Consider the following 25,060-nt stretch of genomic DNA (forward strand, 5'->3'; position numbering starts at 1 on the left):
GTTCAGAGTTATAAAAGCATAATTTAGATATTGAATATTATTTAAATATTCACTAAAACAAAAGGTGAACACAATTTTACGAACTTGTTTTGTAGTTAATATTGTGAATGTTTAAGTGATATTATGGGCATTTTTCACTGTTGAATTGAGCTGAAAAGAATTAACAGGTCTAAAGAGTTAGTTAAAATGTGGTTACTGACCAATTATCTGCAACTCATCTTGCTACCAGTTGTTTATAAAAATATATTTTACATTCGATATTCTTACGTGACTCACCCAGTCCTCTAAGCCGAAATGATCCGTAAAACAAAATTGTGTCTTTGTGTCGTATGAACGAATCTGGACTAAAACTAAATTAAGGATCACATCGTACATGCATGATCAGTTGTCAAACGAAAGAACGGTTGATATTCAAATGCATTATTTTTCTCTTTCCGTGATATTGTTTAAGTATGTTGATGCTGCATTAAAAAATATAAGTGTATATGAAGTGGAAACACCAAAACTAAACAACGGTTGCGATAGACACCTATAAACTGTTAGATGCCCATGATATCACTTTAAAGATACCGTCAACCACGAATGACAAAAAAAGAAAAGTTCTAAAATACCGTATTTTTTTTACAATTATCAGTTAATTTTGATTAAAATATCACGACTGGTATATTACATTACTTGAAAAAAGTTCATATTTTCAGTATATTCGGTAATAAAATTTCGCGATGTGAAATCGAAAGTATATCGCGAAAATAGGTGACATAACGATAAACACACTATTAATTACGCAAGCAGATTGATCATTTTATATATAAAATATATATACAATTCACTACGCATGCACAATTTGCATTCTTGGGTTTACCACGTGACGATGATGATCAATCTACTGGCGTTAAGGTTCATGTAGAGGCTTCATTTTGGAAAATGTGGTACCCCTAGCATTGAACTCAAATTTGACTAAAGGAAGAGTGCCACATTGAAAATGTATACATATATGCTTTAAAGGATGTTTTTCCTTCAAACTGCTACCAATTTTGTACATCAACGTATCATAACATCCACAAAATCAATCAAAATACAAAGCGATTTTAACACTAAAATAAACATTATTTTCAAAAATCTGAATCATGTTTATTCCACGTATTTCGGCGGAAAATTATATAACTAGTGAATAATATCGACATTGACGAGGGCAAGTTACGCTTAAATAGTAAAAAAAGTTTACATATCTAGAAATATCAAAACTCGAACACATGTCATTTCATCACCATGTGGGAGGCCATTTTTAAATCAATAAAATAGAAAGAAACATGCTAAAAACTCACTCATCGCCTAATTGACATTCCAAACGGTTGACGATGACAAATGCATTGGATTGTAATCTTTCCGTTGATGTTTGCAAACTGCACGATCAGACCTCATAAACACTCAAAAGAATAACTATGTAAGAAGCATTTCACCAATGTTTACAATCGTTGTCGAATCACACGACATATGTTATTGCGCATAAAATAGTACGCTTACAGACTGATAGAAAGATCGATACGTAACTCTGTTCAATACATCACGGTATACTATTCTATATATAATATATAATAATACATCGCTTTAACAATCTAAAAGTAGAAATAATTCTTTTAAACGGAGTTTTTAATAACGAAAGTGAAAACAACGGAAGTTGGATGGATAGTCTGTGAGATGCACTTCGGCTCCAGAAAAACAACACAAATAAACTAAAAAAGACGTGTGGGGGACAATTTTCAGCTGGATAATATTTGTAATAAGGTAAGTGATGATATCTCTACGTGGTCATTTCTATTATTTAGTGCGATCTCTTGCTGATTAATGTTAAAAGTTGTTTTACTAGTTGCCACCCAACTGTCAAAATAAGTATTGTGTTTTCTCAGGTATGTGTATACACATACTCGTTTTTCTCACCACTGCACGTGGTTTCGACCGATTTGTTTTGCACGTTTTTCTACGGATCACAGCGATGGCCACGCTTTCAAAATGGGTAGAAGGAATAGAAATATAAAATCAATCGTTTGCCAATTTCTTTTTATTCCTTTATAATTTTAAATGTCGTCTGCAATCTATTTCAATTTGAGATGGTTTAAAATTTGCAATTTGGTTGAGAGGTAAATAACACAATTGTTAAACCTTTGAAATAGAATTGTGACTCTTATTATCCACCATACCTGGATTTTTAAAAAGTAGTTACGTTTTAGTTATTTTTAGAACTTTGTTTAGGATATTTATCCAAAAAAGGCAGTTGAATAAAAACTCATTTGTTGTTTTATGACAATAATTTTCTGTGAAATGTTGCTAACTTGACCTTGTATATGTATATAGCTTTGTATTTATTCCACTTAAGGTAGTGCATATCCTTCCTAACTTTAGATTGAGATTTTGTAAATTAGTGTAAAAATATATTGGTTTTAAACCAAAATATGAATAAAGCACACAAATATTGACTGTCAAAAATGTGTTTATGTTATTCTATCCGTCTTTAGCTTTAAAATGATATATAGTTTGACCATATTGTACCACATTCAATGAAGAAAAACCAAAGCGAAGTTTTAATGAATTTTATCCCCCCCCCCCCCCCATGAACCTTAACTGGTAGTTACCTGGTACCGGTTCCCAGTTAAATTTATTACCGAATATAATGAAAATATGAAAACTTAATAACATTTTTCAAGTAATGTTATTCACCAGTCGTGATATTTTAATCAATATAAACTAATAATTGTGAACAAATAGGCCTACGGTATTTTAAACTTTTCTTTTTTCGTCATTCGTGGTTGACGGTACCTTTAAATTGTTCAATAAATTAAGCATCAACTCATCTTCACCGTCTGGTTGCCAACCAACTTCCTCTAAGCGTCTCGGTTCTAGACCAGTCTCTGCAGGTGCCCCCAAGTTTTACCCATCTGCTAAGCATCTGCATCAAGGTCGCGGTGCCAGGCATTTCTAGGCCGCCCTCTCTCTTCCTTTTTTCTTGAGGGCTCCAGGTGGGAGATTGTCTTGTCGTATTTGATGCAGGCTTGCGAACGGTGTTGCCTATCCATTGCCAACAGCTCTGAATGATGTCTTCTTTATCGGGCTGTTGATTTGTTCTTCTCCAAAAAAATTCGTGAGAGATCTTGTCTGACCAGCGTATCTTGAGGATCTTCATGGGGAAGGTGTTGATACAGACCTGTATTTTCTCTTTGGTGATGACAGTGGTTCACGATAGCACTGAAGAGCCTAATCTTGGTGGTGATGCCAATTGTGCTGGATCCCCAGATGTTCTTCAGCCGATAGAAGGCGGCTGGTGCTTTACTGATGCGGGTTCTGACATCTGCATCCGTTCCTTCATGGTTGTCCAGAAGATGCCAAGTGTCCATTGAATTCCATTCCGCTTCTGATCCGTCGAGGTCTTCGTGATCCAGTCTATGGCCAGCAGGAAAAGGAAAGGTAAGAGTAAGCAGCCTTTCCTCACTCTGGTTTTTACTTCGAAAGCGTCGGTGAGCTATCTGCCATGAACGATTCTGCAGGTCATCAATTCATAATACTTCCTGATGATGTTGGTGATCTTTCCTGGCACTGCGTAGTGTCTCAGTAGTCTCCAGATGAACTCTTAGTCAACGCTGTCAAACGCATTTTCATAGTCAATGAAGTTGACATACAAAGGCGAATTCCACTGCCGAACTTGGCATTGAAGTCAACCATCAAAATGATGATGTTTTGCTTTGGTCTGTCTTGTATGATGGTTGACAGTATGTTATAAGAAATGTCCTTTCTGTCATCTTCACTGTTGTTCGTCTGGGCGTAGCACTGGATTAAGTCCACGTTGATCCTCTTCTTACTTGTCATAATTCGTGGTCCGTGCAGATAACTGGTTTGCGAACAGGCATTAAATAGCATAATGCTAATTTTCAGAATAAAAAGATTATCATGAATGAAGCTACTTAAGATACTGAAAATGATGCAATGCAAAAAACTAGAAGTTATTACTACGATCATTTAAAATGCATAATCTTTAAGCTATTAGGAAAAACCATCCGCTTTTAATGCTTACATGCCAATTAACCAAAATAACGCAAATGTCCACTGATTTCTTATATTTGTATGTCACCGGAAGAGCACACAAATATGAAATTCTGATTAAATCAATTGTCAAAAAATAGAGTAATTCATTATAGGGCAAATTCTGGGTGTCTAAAAAATTGATTATTTTGTCGTAAAAAGATCATGTTTGGACACTTAGATGAGAGTCACTTAATGAGAGTAATTGTTGTACATGTAGATTGATGTTGCTGAATTGAGTTTGAGAGTGTCAACACAGTTAATATATATTTCCTTGACACGGAGCTGCAAATAACCAATACTGATACATATGTCATTGAATGTATAAAGAAATGCAACTTGTATAGGCAAAGGTGGCCGTTCATTTTATAGTGATTTTAATTGTGTGACAGTGTCTTGAAAATGAATGGTTAACAGAGGCCTTCAACCACCTATTGACGCCTATTTTTCTACTTTTCCTTCTTTAAAAAAAATATATTCTTCCTCATTTTCCCTATTTGTGCACTAAAACAAAAAATATCCTACTCTTTTTTTTCTTGAGAAAAGAATAAATTTTGTAAGATGTACTTCGGAATGTCAAACCTGTAAAATCAGACAGTTTCTGTTGAGGAAATGCGTGATAAGCAGCTCTTGCCATAAGATGTAACTATGTTTGTAAATGTCATTATTAGATTTATTTATTATAATTATATGAACTGCTACATATAGTTAAAAATGCATATAACTCAAGAAGCATCAAGAAACACTTATTGATATACGTTACCCAATGTTCCACTGTAAAAAGTAAATCAGTGAGTTGTCACATTTTTTTATATAAAATTTATGTAAATAATTATAAGTTATTATGTTTGGATTTAGCCAGACGAAACAAATGGGGGGGGGGGGGGGGGCAAAGGCTGAAAAATTGCGCGTTAGTTCTAATGTTTCAGCCATTACATTATATTTTTAGGAATGCAACATGTGATTTTTGTAAGTTTTGTAATGCAAAATGTATTGTTTGTATTTTGTTGTAATTGTTTCGATTTTAATTTAAGATTTAAATGTACATACACTCTAGCAAAGATATGACACACATGTATATCTTAATAGACTGAGAGGGTTACTGTTATTAATTAAACATAATAACGTAGTTTATTATGTGAGCATTAAATGGCTACACCTTTAAACTACAGAAGCTTGGCATGTAACAGCAAGTCAGGTACCCACAACACACTAGCTTTTGGAATTGTGAGAATACTCAGAAGTAAAGGGAAGATTACTTAAAAAAAAACAGGAAAAAAACAAATACACATGATGCAGATATTTGTTCTTGGAATCATACTCTTAATTTGAAAATCTTCCTCATTTCCCAACTTCTACTTCAGAAGAATTGTATTTATTTCCTACTTTGCTATTTGAAACTATTTGAAGGCCTGTGTTCAATAGACACATGATTACAAAAACAAAAACAAACTGGTAGAAATCTTGATAGTATCTGTGTTATTTCAGTTCCTTTGAAATCGATTGAAGTTGAGGTGAACATCAAAGGCTATTAAGCTGAGGTGGTAACAAAGCTGCAGTACACAAATGTAGAGGAAAATCCGATTGAAGCCTTGTTTACTTTTCCTGTTGATGATGGAAGTGCTGTCTATCAATTTGAGGCTGACATTGATGGGCGTCATATTGTAGCTGAAGTTCAGGAAAGAGAGCAGGTATTCAAACAACAACTTAAGCACAGTTTGATATCTTAATAATCGGATATTGATTTACTGCTCTGGATTTTAAAGCAACATCTTCAGTCAGACTGAAGCCCTACAATGTTGCTTCTTGTGACAGAACTATTACATGCCCTTACCTTTGGATTCGAGATATTAATATAAAGTGTAAAACAGTCTGAACAGTTTTTATTAGCTCACCTGAGCACAAGGTGCTCATGGTGAGCTTTTGTGATCGCCTTTTGTCCGTCGTCCGTCGTGCGTCGTCCTTCGTCCGTCGTCAACATTTTGCCTTGTGAACACTCTAGAGGCCACATTTATTGTCCGATCTTCATGAAACTTGGTAAGAACATTTGTCCAATTGATACCTCGACTGAGTTCGAAACTGGGTCATGCTGGGATAAAAACTAGGTCACTAGGTCAAAAAAGAAAAACCTTGAAAAACAATGTAGAAGTCACATTTGATGCAAAATCTTCATGTTACTTTGTCAAAATGTTTGTCTTAATGATATGTTGGTTGAGTTCAAAAATGGTGTCGGTCTGTTGAAAAACATGGCCGCCAGGGGGCGGGGCAGTATTTCTTATATGGCTATAGAGAAACCTTGTGAACACTCTAGAAGTCACAATTTTTGCCCAATCATCATGAAACTTGGTGGAAATATTGGTTTAATTGATATCTCGGAAGAGTTCGAAAATGGTCCAGATCTGTGACAAAAAAACATGGCCGCCAGGGGGCGGGCAGTTTTCTCTATATGTATATAGTGAAAACATGTGAACACTCTAGAAGTCACATTTTTGGTCCGATCTTCATGAAATTTGGTCACAACATGTCTTTTTTGGATATGACGGTTGAGTTCGAAAATGGTTACGTTTGCTTGAAAAACATGGCTGTCAAGGGGCGGGGCATTTTTCCTAATATGGCTATATATGGCTATAGTAAAATCTTGTTAACACTCTAGAGGCCACATTTATTGTCCAATCTTCATGAAACTTGGTCATGCGATTCATCCCAATAATATCTTAGAAGAGTTCAAAAATGATACCCTTTGGTTGAAAAACATGGCCGCCAGGGGCGGGGCATTTTTCCTTATATGGCTATAGTAAAACCTTGTTAACACTCTAGAGGCCACATTTATTGTCAAATCTTCATGAAATTTGGTCAGAAGATTGGTCTCAATGATATCTTGGATGAGTTCAAAAATAATTATGTTTGCTTGAAAAACATGTCTTCCAAGGGGCGGTCTTCATGAAACTTGGTCAGAAGATTTGTCCCAATAATATCTTGTTATCTCAGGTGAGCGACTTTGGGCCTTTCAGGCGCTCTTGTAATATTTTTACAAGCAGTTATTTAAAAAACTAGAATCCATATAACCTTTCAATCTTCTGAATTTGACAGTTCTTATTCGCGTGTTAGTGAACGATATAAACATGTTCTCATTAATATTTAAGTCAAGTTTTTTTTACTGCATGTACTACATTAATAAAATGTAGAATTGATTATTTAAAATGTCTTCAAACTCATTACGTAAGGTCGTTGACAAAAGCAATAAAGTCTTTATAAGGAGACGTGAAAGGTCAAGCAACCGTTCGGAGTAATATGAAGTATGAAAAATGCCATAACATACATTTCTGTGAATCATAGGCCATTCTAACCTACAAAGATGCAGTAGACAACGGTAAGACGGCCATGTTGTTGAAGGCGGACACGAAGAGTAGCGACACGTTCCAGTGCACGCTGGGAAATCTTCCCCCAGGAAAGGACGCCGTCTTGAAGATGTCGTTTGTGAATGAACTTCCGCAGGAGGCTGACGGGAAACTACGGTTCACACTTCCAACTGTGCTAAATCCTCGGTACACACCAGGTAATCAAACCCCTTCATTGCACTTTAATGTAACAAATTTTGAAATTATGTTATTTTTTGTAACACATGCTTCTAACTTTCCAATATATTAATTGTAAGGAAAGCTGTTAAAGATAGATATGATGGTTGCATTGGCTTAGTTAACATGAGTTGCATCATGGGAAAATGAGTCTTATGCTATATGCTGCCTGCATAGCTCCACACTAGCTTGAACATTTACACAGTGTGATCAGGAGCTACACTGTCATGCAAGATTTAAGTGGTCTCATAGGCTGACAGGGTAGCTCCTGACTAGGCTGCTCTACTGCCTGGGCTGGTCTGCACCTATTCTGGCCACACATGACATAAGACACATTTTCGCATGAAATGGCTCATATGATGTCTCTTGGCAAATGAGAGGCCCAGTGCTCAGTCCGACTCTGCGAGCATTCTTAAGATCTCTCCAATGTAAAGTCAATTCTAGTTTAAGCCAAGATGTAGGCATGGCGTACCTCGCAAGCGTTTGATGCAATAGAGCAATTTAGGATTAAAGTAAAAATTATGTATGATTTTTACCATATGACGACTGTCGTGTAGATGCAGGAGGAAGCGTAGCAGCAGAGGGAGCCACCTATGTGCCAACTTGTGCAGTGCCGTATAAGTTCAAGTTGATGGCCAGCGTGGAGGGGTACCACAAGATTAAAGCAGTTACCTCTGACAAATTATCTCTGAAAGTTGAAATGGAACGTGAAGAAAAACTTGCAAAGGTTTGCAATAAAATTGCCAATTTCTTTTGAAATACCTTATATGTTTTCTGTAATTGAAGCTGACTGTATCTACCATTTTTATTTTGTGACACTGTTTCTGCTACAGAAATTGTAAGACTATTGAAACTGCTAACTTGACTTCATGCAGTATGTTTTACTTGTAATTGGTACCTGCTCTCAGCATATATTGAATGGATGCGTCATGTATAATATAGTGATTGCGCTGTAAGATGTTTGATAGATATTACTGTTTAATCTAGTATCTACAATACTTATGCAGTTGTTCCTTACTCTTAATCTGTCCATATCCCCAAACCTCACAGTGACCATAACCCTATTTTGAATTTGAATTCATATTAAACTGCATTGAAGCTTAAAATGGACATTTACAAGGATTTTTATTTAAACAAAATCTAGAATAAAATGGCCAGTGCTGAAAGGGAGCAAGTACCACATTAGTGTAACATTCAACACACCTTGAATGATTGACAGTGCAAACTTTTGATTTGTTATATTACCGAAAACCCAGTCATAAGTCAAGATTTATTACCTCCAAAAATTGATGAAAATCTAAGTCTTGACTCAAGAGGTGGTTCATGACAAAAAAGAAATTCCAGAAAGATCATTCACTGTGGCGTCACAGTTATGGTTATAGTTTTTGTTGTAGGGAAAAATTGATTTAATACACAAAACGTCATCTTTTAACTGACCCCATTGATATAATCACAGCTTGAATCTTCACTTCCTTTTTCATGATTTATTTCAAACTTTTATGTCAGTAAGGGCTTTTATAAGCTGAAATTGTAAACACAGATTTTGTGGTAAGGTTTTGCTGGGTGAGGAGTTCAAGTTTGACCTTGATCTGACTCTCTACATCGAGTATTCAGAGCCCTTCAAGCCGCAGGTGGTGTTGGAGAATGGAGACCCAGAGAGAGGTTACACTCCATGTTCATGGATCACTGGTCCTGCAACACAGGGCTTCATCTAGAGTTTGAAAGTTCTGGGTCCTTACTTTCAAGCATTAAATTGTTTAACATTTTCCATCGCAGAGGCAAAGTGAAAATGGCTATGAACAAACAACATAAAACCAGAACAGCTTGTGAGTATCTCGCAGTCTGTTCAGGTTTTATGCTGTTTGCTGCTCATCATTATCTTAGAGTTGGAAATGAAACCTTTAAAACTTGAATTTAGTAAGTTTTTTTTATTAAATGGAACTTTCTAAGGGACTACTAATGCGTCAAAATATGTTTCTAAGTTGTAAAGGGTTAAGTCTTTGGTATAAAATCTAGAAGTCTTATTTGTATTACCGTTATTGCAGGATCAGTTGCACTTTTTTATATTATTGTTCAATAACAACAAATAAGGTTTATATTGCATTTACAAGGGACTTTAACATTTTCTGAAATGAATGTGCGCCATCAATTTTTGGATGAATTTGAAAGTTTTGCTCAGACGTCCATGGACTGAAGTGCCATGGGACCTAATGAATTACCATTAAAATACTTCTGCAGTTGTTGTGTAGTTCTAAATTTGAATGTATTTCTTTATTACATTAACAGATTCACTCTCGGAGCTCCGTTACCAATATTCATCAAATGATGCTCTCACTATTAAGTTAGTTTTAATGTAACATGGTGCGTATGTGATTTTCTATACAACATGTTATCGAAAGTATCGAATTTAAGATAAGGATACAGTTGTTCTTGAGAAACTTGATACATTATCATACTGAAAAGTTAGTCCCTGAGATTACATTATAAGCCATCAATAACATTTGTAAAGTTGCAATATTATAAGGACATGCTTCATTTCTTTTAAAAATAGTATTTGAGATTGTAAAATTGAAGTATTTTTTATGTTACAACAACAGTGATGAATAGCAATTTTGAAATAGAATGCGGTGAATCTGTTACCAGGTGTCTGTGATAAAGTTAAGAAACGGGACAATAATGTTCATTTCCTTGTTTGCTATAACACTATATACGTTTCTTAGTGTAGCTTATAAGGTACAGAAATGACAAATTAGGATATTATAAATAGGACTAAGTACAAATTTCAGTTGTGCCTCAAAATATTGACATTTTTTGGCATTTCAGTTTACACATTCTTTTCGCTCTTTATACAAAATTACATCAGTGATAGTGTTTATTTACAAAGGTATAACACTAATTAGAGATTAAGTGCAAATGCACCAGGCATTACGGTGGCTGATATGAATATATTATCTGTTTAGCTTATGATTAGTGTTACTGGAGTGTAATTATTGTCACATGATGCATTGAGTAGCTATTGAGTAAATGTCAAATGTTTTATTGGTTAATTAAAGTGATATTATGGGCATCTAACAGTTTATAGATGTCTATCGCAACCGTTGTTTATTTTTGGTGTTTTCACTTCATATACACTTATATTTGTTAATGCAGCATCAACATACGAAAACAATTTCCCGGAAAGAGAAAAATAATGCATTTGAATATCAACCGTACTTTCCTTTGACAACTGGTCATGCATGTACGACGAGAACCTAAATTTAGTTTTAGTCCAGATTCGTTCATACGACACAAAGACACAAGTTTGTTTTACGGATCATTTCGGCTTAGAGGACTGGGTGAGTCACGTAAAATATTGAATATAAAATATATTTTTATAAACAACTGGTTGCAAGATGAGTTGCAGATAATACGTCAGTAACCACATTTTAACTAACTCTTTTGACCAGTTAATTCTTTTCAGCTTAATTCAACAGTAAAAAATGCCCATACTATCACTTTAACTAATGGGGTAACCTGCCAGCTAACTTAATTACTTGTTAGAGCTCACAACAACAAATCAGAGAATCCGTTGGTCATGAAATCCATTATATGGTCTTTCTCCATCTCTGTCTCTTGTTATTCCAGTAGGACAATTTTATGTATATAAGAACTTTGAACTTGTTAACCAGCTTACCCAGGAAAAGTGTGATTGGGTTAACCAACTGAAATACTGCTGAAACGGGGAACAAATAAAACCAAACAAGCATTTTATTGTGTAAAAGATGAAGTAATTTAAGTAGTTAAAGTTTTTGTGTATTAAAATTGTCTTTGAAATGATCTCTTTTAACTATTGCTATGTATATATCAGAGGGACTTTTGAAAGAAGACCTACTGATGGTCAGTTTCCATCCGGATTTGAAACAAGTATCCATGTCAAACTGTGGTGAATACATCTTTATTATCGATCGATCTGGTAAGCATACATTTAAACTTGATGCATATACTATTAAGAGTAAGATTTGTAGTTAGATTTATGTCGCCTTTTATGAGTTTGGGTTAGTCTTGGTGAACAATTTGTACGGACAAAAACTTTTTAAAGACCCTGTCTTTTTACACTTCCAACAAATAACTTTTTTACCATCATTTCTCTTGGAAATATAACTGATTTAAGTACACACAACCTCACTGAAATTAGAAAAATAATGATGAATTGGTACTTTTAAATGGTGTAGGTTTTCTGTATATAATAGCTGGTGATACCGGCGGTAAATTGACATGTTCATTGTTTGTATGCTGCGATGATTCAAAACTTTGGAAGTGTACATTTCATTATCATCAATCGCTTTTGAACATCATTTTATGCATTTAAAAACTTGTTTTCATCTAAGTAAACATAATTAACTTTAGACTTGATACCCTTTTGAAATGCATTGAAATATTTTCTCTGGACAGGGGTTCATGATTGTAGTATAGTGTTCTGCATTCAAGCAACACAAGTACCAAGATAACACGTACATTTAAAACCCTTATTTCAGGTAGTATGAACGGAGACAGGATCAAGAATGCAAAAGAGGCTTTACTTCTGTTTCTGAAGAGTTTGCCCCAGTCCTGCCATTTCAATGTGGTCAGCTTTGGAAGCGAGTTCTCATGCCTTTTTGATGGGTGAGCTATTCAAGGCCATACATCTATTTTCCAGGCCTTCAATGCAATATTTGGCTTTTGTGGAGTATATTTTTTAATTTTATGCTCAGATTGGTAACTTTGTTTTGCATTTTTAAGGATCAGCTCATGTGACCATTTTTTCAAAACTTTCCCTTTATATATTTTCCACTACATATCCACATTCAAATGTTAATATTTATATTAACCATACTACTTTTTCATAAATATGTGGCCAAATGACATGATTGAATGGCACAAATCTTAGCGACCTTGGTTTTTATGTGTCAATAGTTGTTAATCAGAGCTCAGCGGTGGTATTATTAAAATAAAAATTCATGAACGGATTTAGAACGTAATGCATCCCTTTACTATACAAACAATTGAAGGTGTTAGACTACAACTGACAAACAAAAAAAGAATTCATAGTTTTCAGGTTTTAATTAAAGTGCATTATTATCGGTTCATAATAGAGTATGGGAAAATCAAAAGCTCATCTTTGAACGTGTTGGTTAAAAACACATTGGAGTAACTTACTATACAAAAGAGCATGATACATTATTTTTAATAAAGTGCAAATATATGTTATATTATTCTATACGGCGTGGTATTTAACAAGCATGTGATATTAGTCATTAATACAATGGACATTTTACATATTGGAAACCCGCATCCGATTGTCAATACAATCTTTTAAGTTTGTTTCTAAATTGTCCCTGACACCTGTAGTTTTGGAATATTTTTCGTATCCAAATTTTCGGACAGGAACTTTTAATGTTATTTTTAAGTGTCTGAAGACTTAGACTAATTACAGTCAAGTCATTGTTTGGTGCGAACATGTTTGTTATGCCGTTGGACAAAAATAAAATGTACAGTGAAACAACATTTGTACACCATGAAATAAAAGTCAGGTGTGGCCCTTTTAGTTTAACCATTGCAACGTTATACACAGGAGGTTGTAATTGTATAGCATTTTTCGTTAAGGATATGAACTATCTAATAAATCATTACAATGCAAATTAGGCGTAATTTTCCTGACAGTTTAAACAACAACTATATAGGAGAAACAGAAATTCAATTCTTAAATACTAAGTAAATAACAGTTTATCATACCAAAACATTTACCAGTATATCTGCCTGATACATAGGTTCCTGATAAACAAAACTAAAAGCATGATTTTCAATAGAATTGAATCAGATTAAAGAAAACCAAACAATGATCTTTTAGACACAATCAGCAACAAAAAGAGCAAAAATTTATTTTATAATATTTAAAATAAATTTGCAAGTCTCATGACGTCACGTCAAACGTTTGAAAACAGATCTCACAAAAAATGCAGGGGTATAGCTATTATAGTTTATTACTTCTTTCAAAAATGCTGCCTTGCAGTTATTTTATTTTAATAATGACCTTATATGTTACAATTTCAATAACATAGTCAAATATAATTCTCAATATTATTGTATGTGTCGTTGAATCTTTAAATGGTTTGTTGTAGATCTACTTCAATTTCAATTTCCACATTAGAGAAATCACTGCATGCATTTAAGCATCTGATGTATATTAAGTAACGGTAAACCTTTTTCAGGAGTGAATCCTACACAGAGAAATCACTTAAGAAGGCCCTGAAACTTCAAAAAGAAATGGAGGCTGACATGGGTGGTACAGAGATGTACAAACCACTTGAACATGTCCTCAAGGCCAAAGTTAAGAATCAGCCCAGAAATGTACGTTATTGCTGATCATATTTTACTTGAAAGACAAATAAGAAGAAATGTCTAATGAGAAAAACCATCCATGCTAACATTCAATCTTTATTTTAAAGTCTAATTGTGAGCCATTGAAAATTATCAGCTCTGTAAAAACTAAGTTGTATATCTACTCGCAAAAAAGTATGACCCCATCAACTGTTGGCATTATTTCTAGTTATGAAATTGTATTTTCAGTTACACTAATATCTTATTTTTAAAATATTCAACGAGATAAATTTGTCATAATCAAACAGTAAATTTGATGGGGTCACACTTTTATTGTTGCAGGTTGTCATTTTCCCATTTTCTTTTTATTTTAACCTGCCTTATAAAGTAAAAACATGCAAAATTACTTGTTTTTTTACAGGTAATTTGTCAAAACTTCGAGATAATTTTAAGACTTGAGTAAGCAATTTTTCAAGAGTGAAGCTGCATTGTGTTGAAGTCTATTCAGTGGTTTACCTCTATCTGATTATCAATGCATAGAATGGGCGTCAGAAAAATATTGGCATGCACTGCGGCCCCAGTATTTTCATTTTCCTAAAAGGACAGTCTTACGCATATTGTCTTGTCATTCAGGTTCATTGAGTTTTAAGGGAGTTATTGCTTCTTGAATAATTATTTGTGTTGCCAGAAGATCTTGAACACTTATTACCCAAATATGATGAAACTTGATATGCAGCATCTCTATAGGTTGGATATGCACATTGTCAAGTTGATTGTCAGAGAAGATTTTGCAGGGATATATTGCCTTTTTATGAATAATGAAACATTAATTAATGAAGTCTTATGTTTCCTAACAATATTTCAAAAATTTGTTATCAAAATTTGATGAAATTTTATATGCTGTAATCTTTTAGGGTGGACATGTGCATATTATCAGGTCACTCCATATCAGTGACTTTCAAGAGAGTAATTGACAGAACAATAATTGAAAATATTCACTGACACTTATGACCCATATTTAAAAACGTATATGCAACATAGCCCAGACGTGCAAATATTATTACATTATATCATTAAAATTTTAGGTCAAAACATTTTGTTTTGGTCCCTTGATCTTTTAAAGAGCATTTGGCTCAATTTCTTGTTTCAGGTTGCTGTAAATAAACCCATACATTGACAAACCACATCAACAGTGAACATCCATCAGTTTCACTTATAGTGTTTTTTATCCATGTAGTTTCTTTGCATATTATCGTCAGGGAGGGCCCAAACTTTAATTGATGAATACCTAGTTGATCATGTTCACTCTTGTTTGGTGTTGCAGGTGTTCCTTCTGACAGACGGTGATGTGGGAAACAGCGCACAAGTGATTTCTTTGATCAAGAGTCATTGTAGCACAACCAGGTCCTTGCAGTTTTATTTGAGACATGTTAGGAGAAAACTGCGCTGAATGCATGCGCATTAAGTGTTGTCCCAGATTAGCCCTTGCAGTCTGCACAGGCTTATCTGGGATGGCACTTCTTCTAATAAAGGAGTTATCATTCAAAGAAGTCTCTTCTTAATGAAAATCAAGTCTGGGCAGAAAGTGTCATCCATTATTAGCCTGTGCAGATGACACTGGCAAATCTGGGACGACACTTTACGCACATGCATTAAGCCCAGTTTTTCCAGAACGTCCATTAGAATATGATAATGCAATTTTTTTTTTTTTTTTTTTGATGAATTATCATCTTTCTCAAAATGGGAAAAAACTATATTTTATGGCATAAAGACAATAGTGTTGCAACAATCAAACTGTTAAACCAGTCATTGCAATTTAAAATTAAATTTTGAAATGGTTTAAAAGTATAATTATGCAATTTGTATGATTTAATTACATTTCAAAATAAAAATTGAATGCCAGTTTTTCTGTTTAAGTTGTGAGATGAAGGGTGTTTTATTCATAGCATAAAACTAAGCATATCTATGTTGTTAATGCTCATAGAAATATGTAACTCTTATGCTGAGTATTATTTAAAAAAATCTAGGGCAAAGCACCTGTTCTTCTCGCCAAGGTTATTATTAGTAGTTACTTTTGTATTTGAATTGCATAACACAAGTAATTGTCTCTATGTAGAGTGTTCGCACTTGGTATTGGCGAAGGGGTGTCTACGTCCCTTGTGAAAGGCGTGGTGAGGGCAGGGGACGGGCTGGCTGAGTTCATAGCAGACGATGCTCGCATACAACCCAAGGTGAGTTTTGCTCTATATTCTGATTCTGTCAATGAAAGACAATTGTCTCTATAAGCCCAAAGCTTTCAATGCAATCAAGCTCAAGCAACAAGCAAAAAAATCAATGTTGGTATAATTATACACAAAAGACTTAAAGTTTCAGTTTGGAAATCTTTGGTAAAAATCAATGGGTACTTAACTATGTCAAACTGAAAATATTTATTTTATCTTGAAGAATTTTAATTAAGATGAAATAACATTCTTATTAGTATTATTTTCGAGCATAAGACATTGGTATTGTAATAAGTGTTTTGATTGGTCAGGTTTAATATAACAATATCATGTTCATGGATTGCACTAAAGCTGTTATAAATGATGTTATATTTTTGTGTGTATCATATACATAATTGTTAAGTGGTGAATCTTTTTGTGTAGACCTGAGTGGGCCCGTATAAACTTATCCACTTCTGTGTGACTTTATGTTCTAGGTTGTGTCCTTATTAAAATGTGCAATGCAGCAAGCAGTGACCAACATAGAGGTCACGTGGGACTTGCCTCCTGGTGTGTCTCTGGTTTCCATACCAACTTAACTCCCGGCTATGCTGACTGTTGGCCGGAGACTGACATTCTTTGCATTGCTGAAAGGGGTAGATATGAATGTTAGTGTAACGCTGTTGTCTACTTATTTACTTATTTACTTGTATTTAGATCGTATTTATTTTGTTTTCCGTGATTGTAGTATTATTATGGTAAATAATTGTTTTATTTACCGCATGTGTGGTCCCTTAGCAAGTAATCTTTAATTTAAGACCTTTCTTACTACATTCAATTTTTAAAGGCTTCATTTCCAACCCTTAGTTACTGATGAGCAGCAAACAGCATAAAACCTGAACAGACTGCGAGTTACTCCTAACAAGTTTTTTTTAAACAGTTTCTTCCAAGAATCTTCCCTTCTCACTGAGAAATTGCAGGATCCAGTTTTAAGATTCGTGCTTTTATAGCCACTTCAGCTGTTGCCACAATACAGGCTGATATTGGATAGTGGAAGAAATTGACAGGCAGACATATGGACACCTATTGCTCAATGCTAAATGTAAACAATTAAAGCATCCTCTTGAATTACCTATATTGATTTTTAACTTTTTGTTTCCAAAACAAACGTTTCACGTTAAATTGCATCTGAAACAAAATACCGTAATTACTCAAGTTTTCGGACACTTTAAAATTATTATTTTTTCCTTGTCCGAAAATTAGGATACGAAGATTATGGTATCCGAAAATTATAATTATATTGAAATAAATGCAATAAGTCAATGTACACAATGTACAATAATTTTCTTGTGATTTACTCTTCTTTTTCTGCTTAAAGAAACAAATGCAACGCAACAGATTTGCTAGCTCTTTCCTGAAATTATATAGAACAAAAAAGTTAAAACAGAAAACATTCTGCTTCCCTTATAGGACGACACTGTTTCATATGCTTTTGGATGAATCCATTATTTTCTACCGGTATATATGGTTATTTACCCAATTACGCAAATGTAATGGCCCATTGCACCTAGACATGCAACTGCACGGTTTTATAACCTTAATCCGGTTATAAAAATCCATGATCAAAGTGTCACAAGAAAGGCGAAAACATGGTAAGCGCGGTAAAATATACTGTCCGAATATTAAGAGACCTTAATTATGGTCGAAAACCTGTACGTTCGAAAATTAAGATTCACAAACACTAATTATTTTTGCTAAAAAAGAGCTTGTCTGAAAACTTAGAGTTATTACGGTACTGGTAATACTGTGTATCCTGTTTATCTTGCAGACTGTATATGCTCCAAGTACCATTACCTTGAAAGGATTACAAAACAATGACCCCATCACCTTTACATTGACCTTCACCTTATCTAATGATGAAAAGGTCAGCAATGCTGCCCCTGTCCATCGCCTAGCAACCAAAATTCAGATAAAGCAGCTGCAGGATGCTGAAGCTGCTGTCCAACAGGAAATTGAAAGTTAGTTTTTTCTTTAGGAAAATTGAATATAAATATATATTTATATTAAACTATTCAGAATATTATTATTTTGACAAAAGTAATTGTTTTAACTCACTTCCAATGATCGTACTTCACTAAGTTGCAAGCTTAGTAACTTTTACAAATTGAGACGAATTTATTCCATATGATTTAACTTCTTATGCCCCCGGAGCGAATGATCGGGGGTATATTGATTTTGGCCTGTCTGTCAAATATATGACTTCAAAGCGGCGCAATAGGGGGAATTGTGTGTCTGACAAACACATCTCTTGTATGTGTAATGTTAGTGGTTATTATAGATTTATACTAATATTAATTGGAGAAAGTCAAAATATTCAAAGTTGGTCAAAGTTGCCTTAAAGGACGATTACATAGGAACAAATGGACAAAGCGTTCTAAGTGTATTTTTTGTTAAAGGTAATTCGTTGTGTTAGTTGTGTGTTTTTTTTTAAAGAAACTCTGACATTGCCATCTTACTAACATTAATTCCATGAACAATGTTTTTTCCCTGAGCATATATTTGTGGTCAGTAACAGACCATATATGTGTAAATACCAACATTTGTTGTACATGTTTTTGTCTCTCATCACATCAGCTGACTGGCAGCTTCAGAGTGACAAGATCAATCAGGTCAAAGACCTACGCAAACAGATTGTTGTCGTTAGTCGTCATGGAAACATTATATCTAAATTTACATCGTTTGTTGCTGTGGACACTGAGGGTGAGAAAGTTCAGGGTAAACTTGAACAAAGGTCCTGTCCTATACCCACCGTTAGTGAGGAATTCGTCAAGGGGTTAAATGAAGTAAGTGGGTACAGATGTTTATTTAACCCTTTACCATGTATATACATATTATGACGCATGTTTAGTCCCTCAGAAAGTTAAATTTAATAAAAGACCTTCTTTTTTACTATAAGATTCAAGCTTTAAAGGCTTAATTTCCAACCCTTAGATACTTATGAGCAGCAAACAGCATAAAACCTGATCAGACTGCGAGTTACTCACAGGCTGTTCTGGTTTTATGCTGTTTGGACATTTTAACTTTGCTTCTGATTGGGAAAGGGTTACACAGTTGTCATATTAGCGAGTAAGTTGATTTGGACATACGCTTCAGGTGCAGATTAGTTATGATTAAAGGAAACACATCTTATAAATACTTAATAGCATATCTGATCAGTTGGAATTTTTTCTGACGCACAGATTTTCATCCAAAATTAATGACTTTTTAGTTTCGGACAGTTTATTTTACAACACTATTTAACCCAAATTCTGCCCTGTTGTGCTTATCTGTTGATACTTCGGTCATGCGTTTTTACAACCAGATTAAGGTCATTAAACCTTGCAGATGAATGACTTAGGGCAAATGACCATTATATTTATATTATTGGGTAGATAACGGTAATAGACACTTGTTTCACCCATCAGCTTAAAGTGACACATACATAAAAGTAATTTATATTATAAAGCGTGGTATATCGAAAGTAAGTGGTATAATTCGTTTTAAACTATTAACGATGTACACATAATATACCTGTTTCTGATTTAGAGTGTATCTAAATTTCCGAAAACATGTGCTACAATTTTATAGTATATCTTTTTCCTTGTTGATACAATTATTTTAAACTTTTTTAAGTATTACAGTTTTGTTACAAAATTCATTGTATGAAATTTAAAAAAAAGAAAATCAATGCCTATAATGTCAGATAAGAATTTTTAAAGTCACAATAAGAAGTTATTATTCTTTTTTATTCTTTATAAATGAAAAGATGAGATTTCATGTGGATTGAAATATCTTGATCCAAAAGTTAGCAATCACCAAGAACATGAATAAATATATAAATAGACAAGAGAGACTCAACAAATAAGCTTTTAAATATACAGTTGGGATCACTGCTTTTTTTTTTAGTTAAGCTTTCCCTTATACCATTAGCCAGTCCAGCTAGTTTAGTTGGTAGAGCACAAAACATGTCCTTCAAGCTAGGCAACAGAACTTGTCATTATTTTTATGGCCGTTCTCCCATGGCCTCTGAGTTATGGTAGGCGGTTGTCATTTACCAGCATAGGTATGTGAACTTGGTTCAATTAAGCAAGCTTACCCATAAAAAGTGTAAGAAGGTTTTCAGACTGCCATTTTATGACAGAAATGCTGTTAAAAAATGCAAAATCCAAATAAACAAACACACACCTTGTCATTGTCATTTTGCAGGGCTACGTAGAGGCCGCCAAAATGGACATAAAAAAAGCAGTCAAATACCAGAGTAAAGCCAGATGGGTAAGTTTTTACCTACCTACATACAGGATCAGCTTATAGTTAGTGACTTCTATCTAGCCAGTGAGTTTGACATTGGTTTAATGGTTTCTGCATGTTCAGATGGCAATGTGTAATCACACTATGGGCTTGTCCAAGGTGTTGTCTGATTTACTAGTATAATTGTGTTCTTCTAATTGGTATAATTCATGGTTGATATACAGTATTGTGACATTAAGACATGCATTATCGTAATCAAAAATCACTACATTTGTTTTCCCAAAATGGTTATGTCTTTATTGTGGTGAGCTTAAGCAAACATTTGATGCATGGTATGTTCTATTGTTTAGGTTATCAAAATAATGTGTTTGTGTCCTTTTTTAGACCAAAGTCTGAGAAAACAAATCACGGTTTTTGCCCAATCCAGTGTCAGTGGTACTTGAATCAAAAGTCTACATTATTTCTTGCATGTAATTAAAACCTTTTAGAGAGATGATACACTAATTATGGAAGTTTTATGCTCCCGGTAGGGTGGCATATAGCAGTTGAACTGTCAGTCCATCTGTCAGTCTGTGCGTCCGTCCGAAAACTTTAACATTGACCATAACTTTTGCAATATTAAAGATTGCAACTTGATATTAGGCATACATGTGTATCTCATGGAGCTGCATATTTTTAGTGGTGAAAGGTCAAGGTCATCCTTCAAGGTCAAAGGTAAACAAAATGTGTTTTTGTCCTTTTTTAGACCAAAGTCTAAGAAAGCAAATCACGGTTTTTGCCCAATCCAGTGTCAGTGGTACTTGTACCAAAGGTCTACATTATTTCTTGCATGTAATTAAAACCTTTTACAGAGATGATACACTCATTATGGAAGTTTTATGCTCCCGGTAGGGTGGCATATAGCAGTTTAACTGTCAGTCCATCTGTCAGTCTGTGCGTCCGTCCGAAAACTTTAACATTGACCATAACTTTTGCAATATTGAAGATTGCAACTTGATATTAGGCATGCATGTGTATCTCATGGAGCTGCACATTTTGAGTGGTGAAAGGTCAAGGTCATCCTTCAAGGTCAAAGGTAAAAAAATCCCAAGGGAAGCAATAAGCTTTAAAGGGAGATAATATTTATTTATCATTTGGCAGGTACAGATAATTTTTACAAGGGAAGTAATATTTTGTATTGCATCCCTTAAAAAAATTAACTTCCCTTGTAAAAATATCTGTACCTGCCAAATTATAAAAAAGCGGCGCAGTAGGGGGCATTTTGTTTATGACACATCTCTTGTTTGTTTCTCAATTTTTGGACACAATATTTGTCCGAAAGCTTAGAGTAATAACGGTAATTACTGGATATATATTAAAAGCATGAACTAGGTCCCTAGGTCACAATACATGGTCAAAGGTCAAAGTTATATAATCAACATTTCTTCCATAGCGTAACTTTGACCTGTAAATGAATTTGAAAATCAGTTTGCCAGAAACGATAAGCATGGTTAAACAAACCCATACTTCATGGTCAAATTCCAGCACTGAATCCTTAATATTTATTCTGGAGGTTGCATTTAGTATTGACAAACTTTTTCAAAACACATTTGCAAAAGTGACAAGTGTAATGTCAGAGTCAATGTGTCATGCACAAAAATATGTTAATACCGGTATGATAAATTTTACATTCACAATTAAAGGTCAAATATAAATTATAATAGATCTACCCTGAGCATCTTCTTAGGTGTATATCTTTGTCCTGCATAGAGTGATTTTCAAATTAATTTGCAGAAGTGATCAGCGTGTGGTCTGTGTGTTCTACTTTGTCACTCACTCAAAGTCCAATGTCAGGATTCACAGTTAAATAAGAAATAAATCATGAGCACTATGTATTTTTTGTCTTGCACAAATGGAATTTTAGATTATTGGGTATTTCTGTTGACTATAGGAGACCTATTGTTTTGCAGAGAAACAAGATGCTATATATTAAAAATAGTTTAAATTAATATCAGTTCAATGTTTCAGGAAAGTGTACTCAATGTTACTTTAATAGTTTGGATTTTAGGCAAAGATCCTGTATTCTGCTTCTACATTGATGGTTGGTATGCTATTCTATCAATATACAGTCAACCCCGATGGCTCAAACTCGCTTGGCTCGAATTTCCAGTTGGCTCGAACTCTCCTTGAAGCACCGATTTTTTATTGCTATATATTCATATAAATTTCTGTCGGATGGCTCGAATTTGCAAGGGTCGAATTATCCGATGGCTCAAACTGTTTTAAGTCCCGGTCACATTTTTCTCACTTTCGTTTGTTTTTTTGCTCGAACTTGCCTCAAGTCCAAGAAAGCCACTCCATAACTGCAAATTTGTCATCGACTCAATCGTTAATTGATTTGAGTAAAAGATGGCATTCTGTATCAAATCTGGTGTTAATAACTTATATATTTAGTTATTGTTAATTAAATTGCAGAAAGCACTACGGTGTTTAAGCAGTATGAAAGGCTCTTCTACTGGGGATGCAAATCCACTACAGATTCATGTAAGTAAACATAAGTGTATTATAAATCAGTTGGCTCGAATTCCGTCTGGCATGAACTTTTGTTGTCGAGTTCGAGCCATGGGGTTTCCACTGTAGGAACATCATTCATAAAGAATTTTGAATCTTTGTGAAATTTATTTGTTCACATCACATTACATTCCATGTTTGCCAGCCATACATGTTTTTCATTTTTTGATACTGACACTGACAAAGCCTCACTCTGTTCACTATGATCATTACTGGATACAAAACTGAGTATTTACTGATTTTGATGTCATTGTACATCAAAGGTCAAGGTAACACTTAGAGGCCAAAGAGTAGATTAAAATTTCCTGTCTCAACAATAACTTCGATATATATTGATGGATATAAAAAATGAGCACACATGTAAGGCATAATAAGGCAATTTGTCACCTATAACGCTCTACATACTTCAAAGTTCAAAGCTAAACCTAAAGGGGTAAGGTCAAAAATGAAAGCAGTTATGAAATGTGAGGGCATCTGTTTCCTGGACAAATTCTTGTTTACACATTTTGGTAACATTTTGGGCTCGTAATTTACTACATTTTCTGTAATAGCTAATCATGGTTGTTATTCAGTGGAATGTTATCATGAACATTAATGACATCACATGATGTCAGAACTTTTAGTATTTAAGTTTACCTTTTGGTAAATTTGGTAATTGGGGCTTTAAGGTATACCTCGTAATCTTTTTAAACTTACCCAGGAAATGTGTTATTTCACTGCCACATTCTTATTTATAAATACATTATTTAACTTGTATTCCTAAATACGGTATGAACTGACAACTTGTGTCAGGTTTAATGAACATGATATCTCTCACCGTGCTGAGCTACTCATGGTATGCGTTTGACCACAAGTCACAAGGCCATGATCTGGTTTCCTAATCATGTCTTTTCAGTCCATATCGTTTGGTTCCCCAATCATGTCTATTCAGTTCGTATCGTTTGGTTCCAAAATCATGTCTATTCAGTCCGTATTGTTTGGTTCCTAAATCATGTCTATTCAGTCTGTATTGTTTGGTTCCCAAATTATGTCTTTTCAATCCATATCGTTTGGTTCCCTAATCATGTATATTCAGTAACTAGGTCAAGGTAACACTTAGAGGTCAAAGGGTGAATAAAAAAATTGTGTCTCAGCCATAACTTCCTCATATATTTATGGATTAAAAAAAAATGAGCTCAAATATAAGCCATAATAAGACATTTGATCAAGTATAACACTCTACATACTTCAATGGTCATAGTGAAACCTACAGGGCAAAGGTAAAAAATGAAAGCAGTAATGGAATGTAAGGGCATCTGTGTCATGGACAATGTCTCGTTTCGCACATGTATTTGGTAACATTTTGGAATTGACACATTCTCATGATTAACTAATCAAAGACGTTATTTTGGTGAAATGTTATCATGACAATTTTTGACTTCACATCGATCAGAAATTTTAGTTTTAAAGTTTCCGTTTTTTTTGTAAATTGGGTAATTTTTATTTCTTTGAAAGCATGTAATCCCTCTGTGGCTTTATGCTATATGTCATATTGTTTTTGTTTAACTTGCTGAAGCAATGTGTTACTTTTAGTAAGCAATGTGTTACTTACTAAATGCAGTATTAAATGACAACTTGTTACGGGTTTTACGTACATGATGTGTCTTACTGTGCTGAGCTGTGCATTTGACCACAGGTTGACCACAGGTCACAAGGTCATGATCTGGTTCGCCAATCATGTCTATTCAGTCGGTATCATTTGGTTCCCTAATCATGTTATTTCAGTCCGTATCGTTTGAGGGTACTAGATCTGGTTCCCCAATCATGTCTATTTAGTCCGAATAGTTTGAGGGTACTAGGTCTGGTTCCCCAATCATGTCTATTCATTCCGTTTAGTTTGAGGGTACTAGATCTGGTTATCCTCTAATGTCGATTCGGTCCATATCATTTGATGATACTAGATCTGGTTCTCAAATCATGTTTATTCAGCCCGTATCGTTCGAGGGTACTAGATCTGGTTCCCGAATCATGTCTATTCAGTCCGTATCGTTTGAGGGTATT

The 25,060-nt window shown here is 34.4% G+C and overlaps 1 protein-coding gene across 1 annotated transcript in view; it reads left to right on the top strand.

Moving 5' to 3' along the window:
• LOC127878920 (von Willebrand factor A domain-containing protein 5A-like) overlaps nt 1-25,060 on the top strand; it is a 91,489-nt gene that overhangs the window by 1,001 nt on the left and 65,428 nt on the right. The gene's annotated exons all lie outside the window — the stretch shown is intronic.

Source organism: Dreissena polymorpha, chromosome 4, assembly GCF_020536995.1.
Source record: "Dreissena polymorpha isolate Duluth1 chromosome 4, UMN_Dpol_1.0, whole genome shotgun sequence".
Classification (NCBI taxonomy): domain Eukaryota; kingdom Metazoa; phylum Mollusca; class Bivalvia; order Myida; family Dreissenidae; genus Dreissena; species Dreissena polymorpha.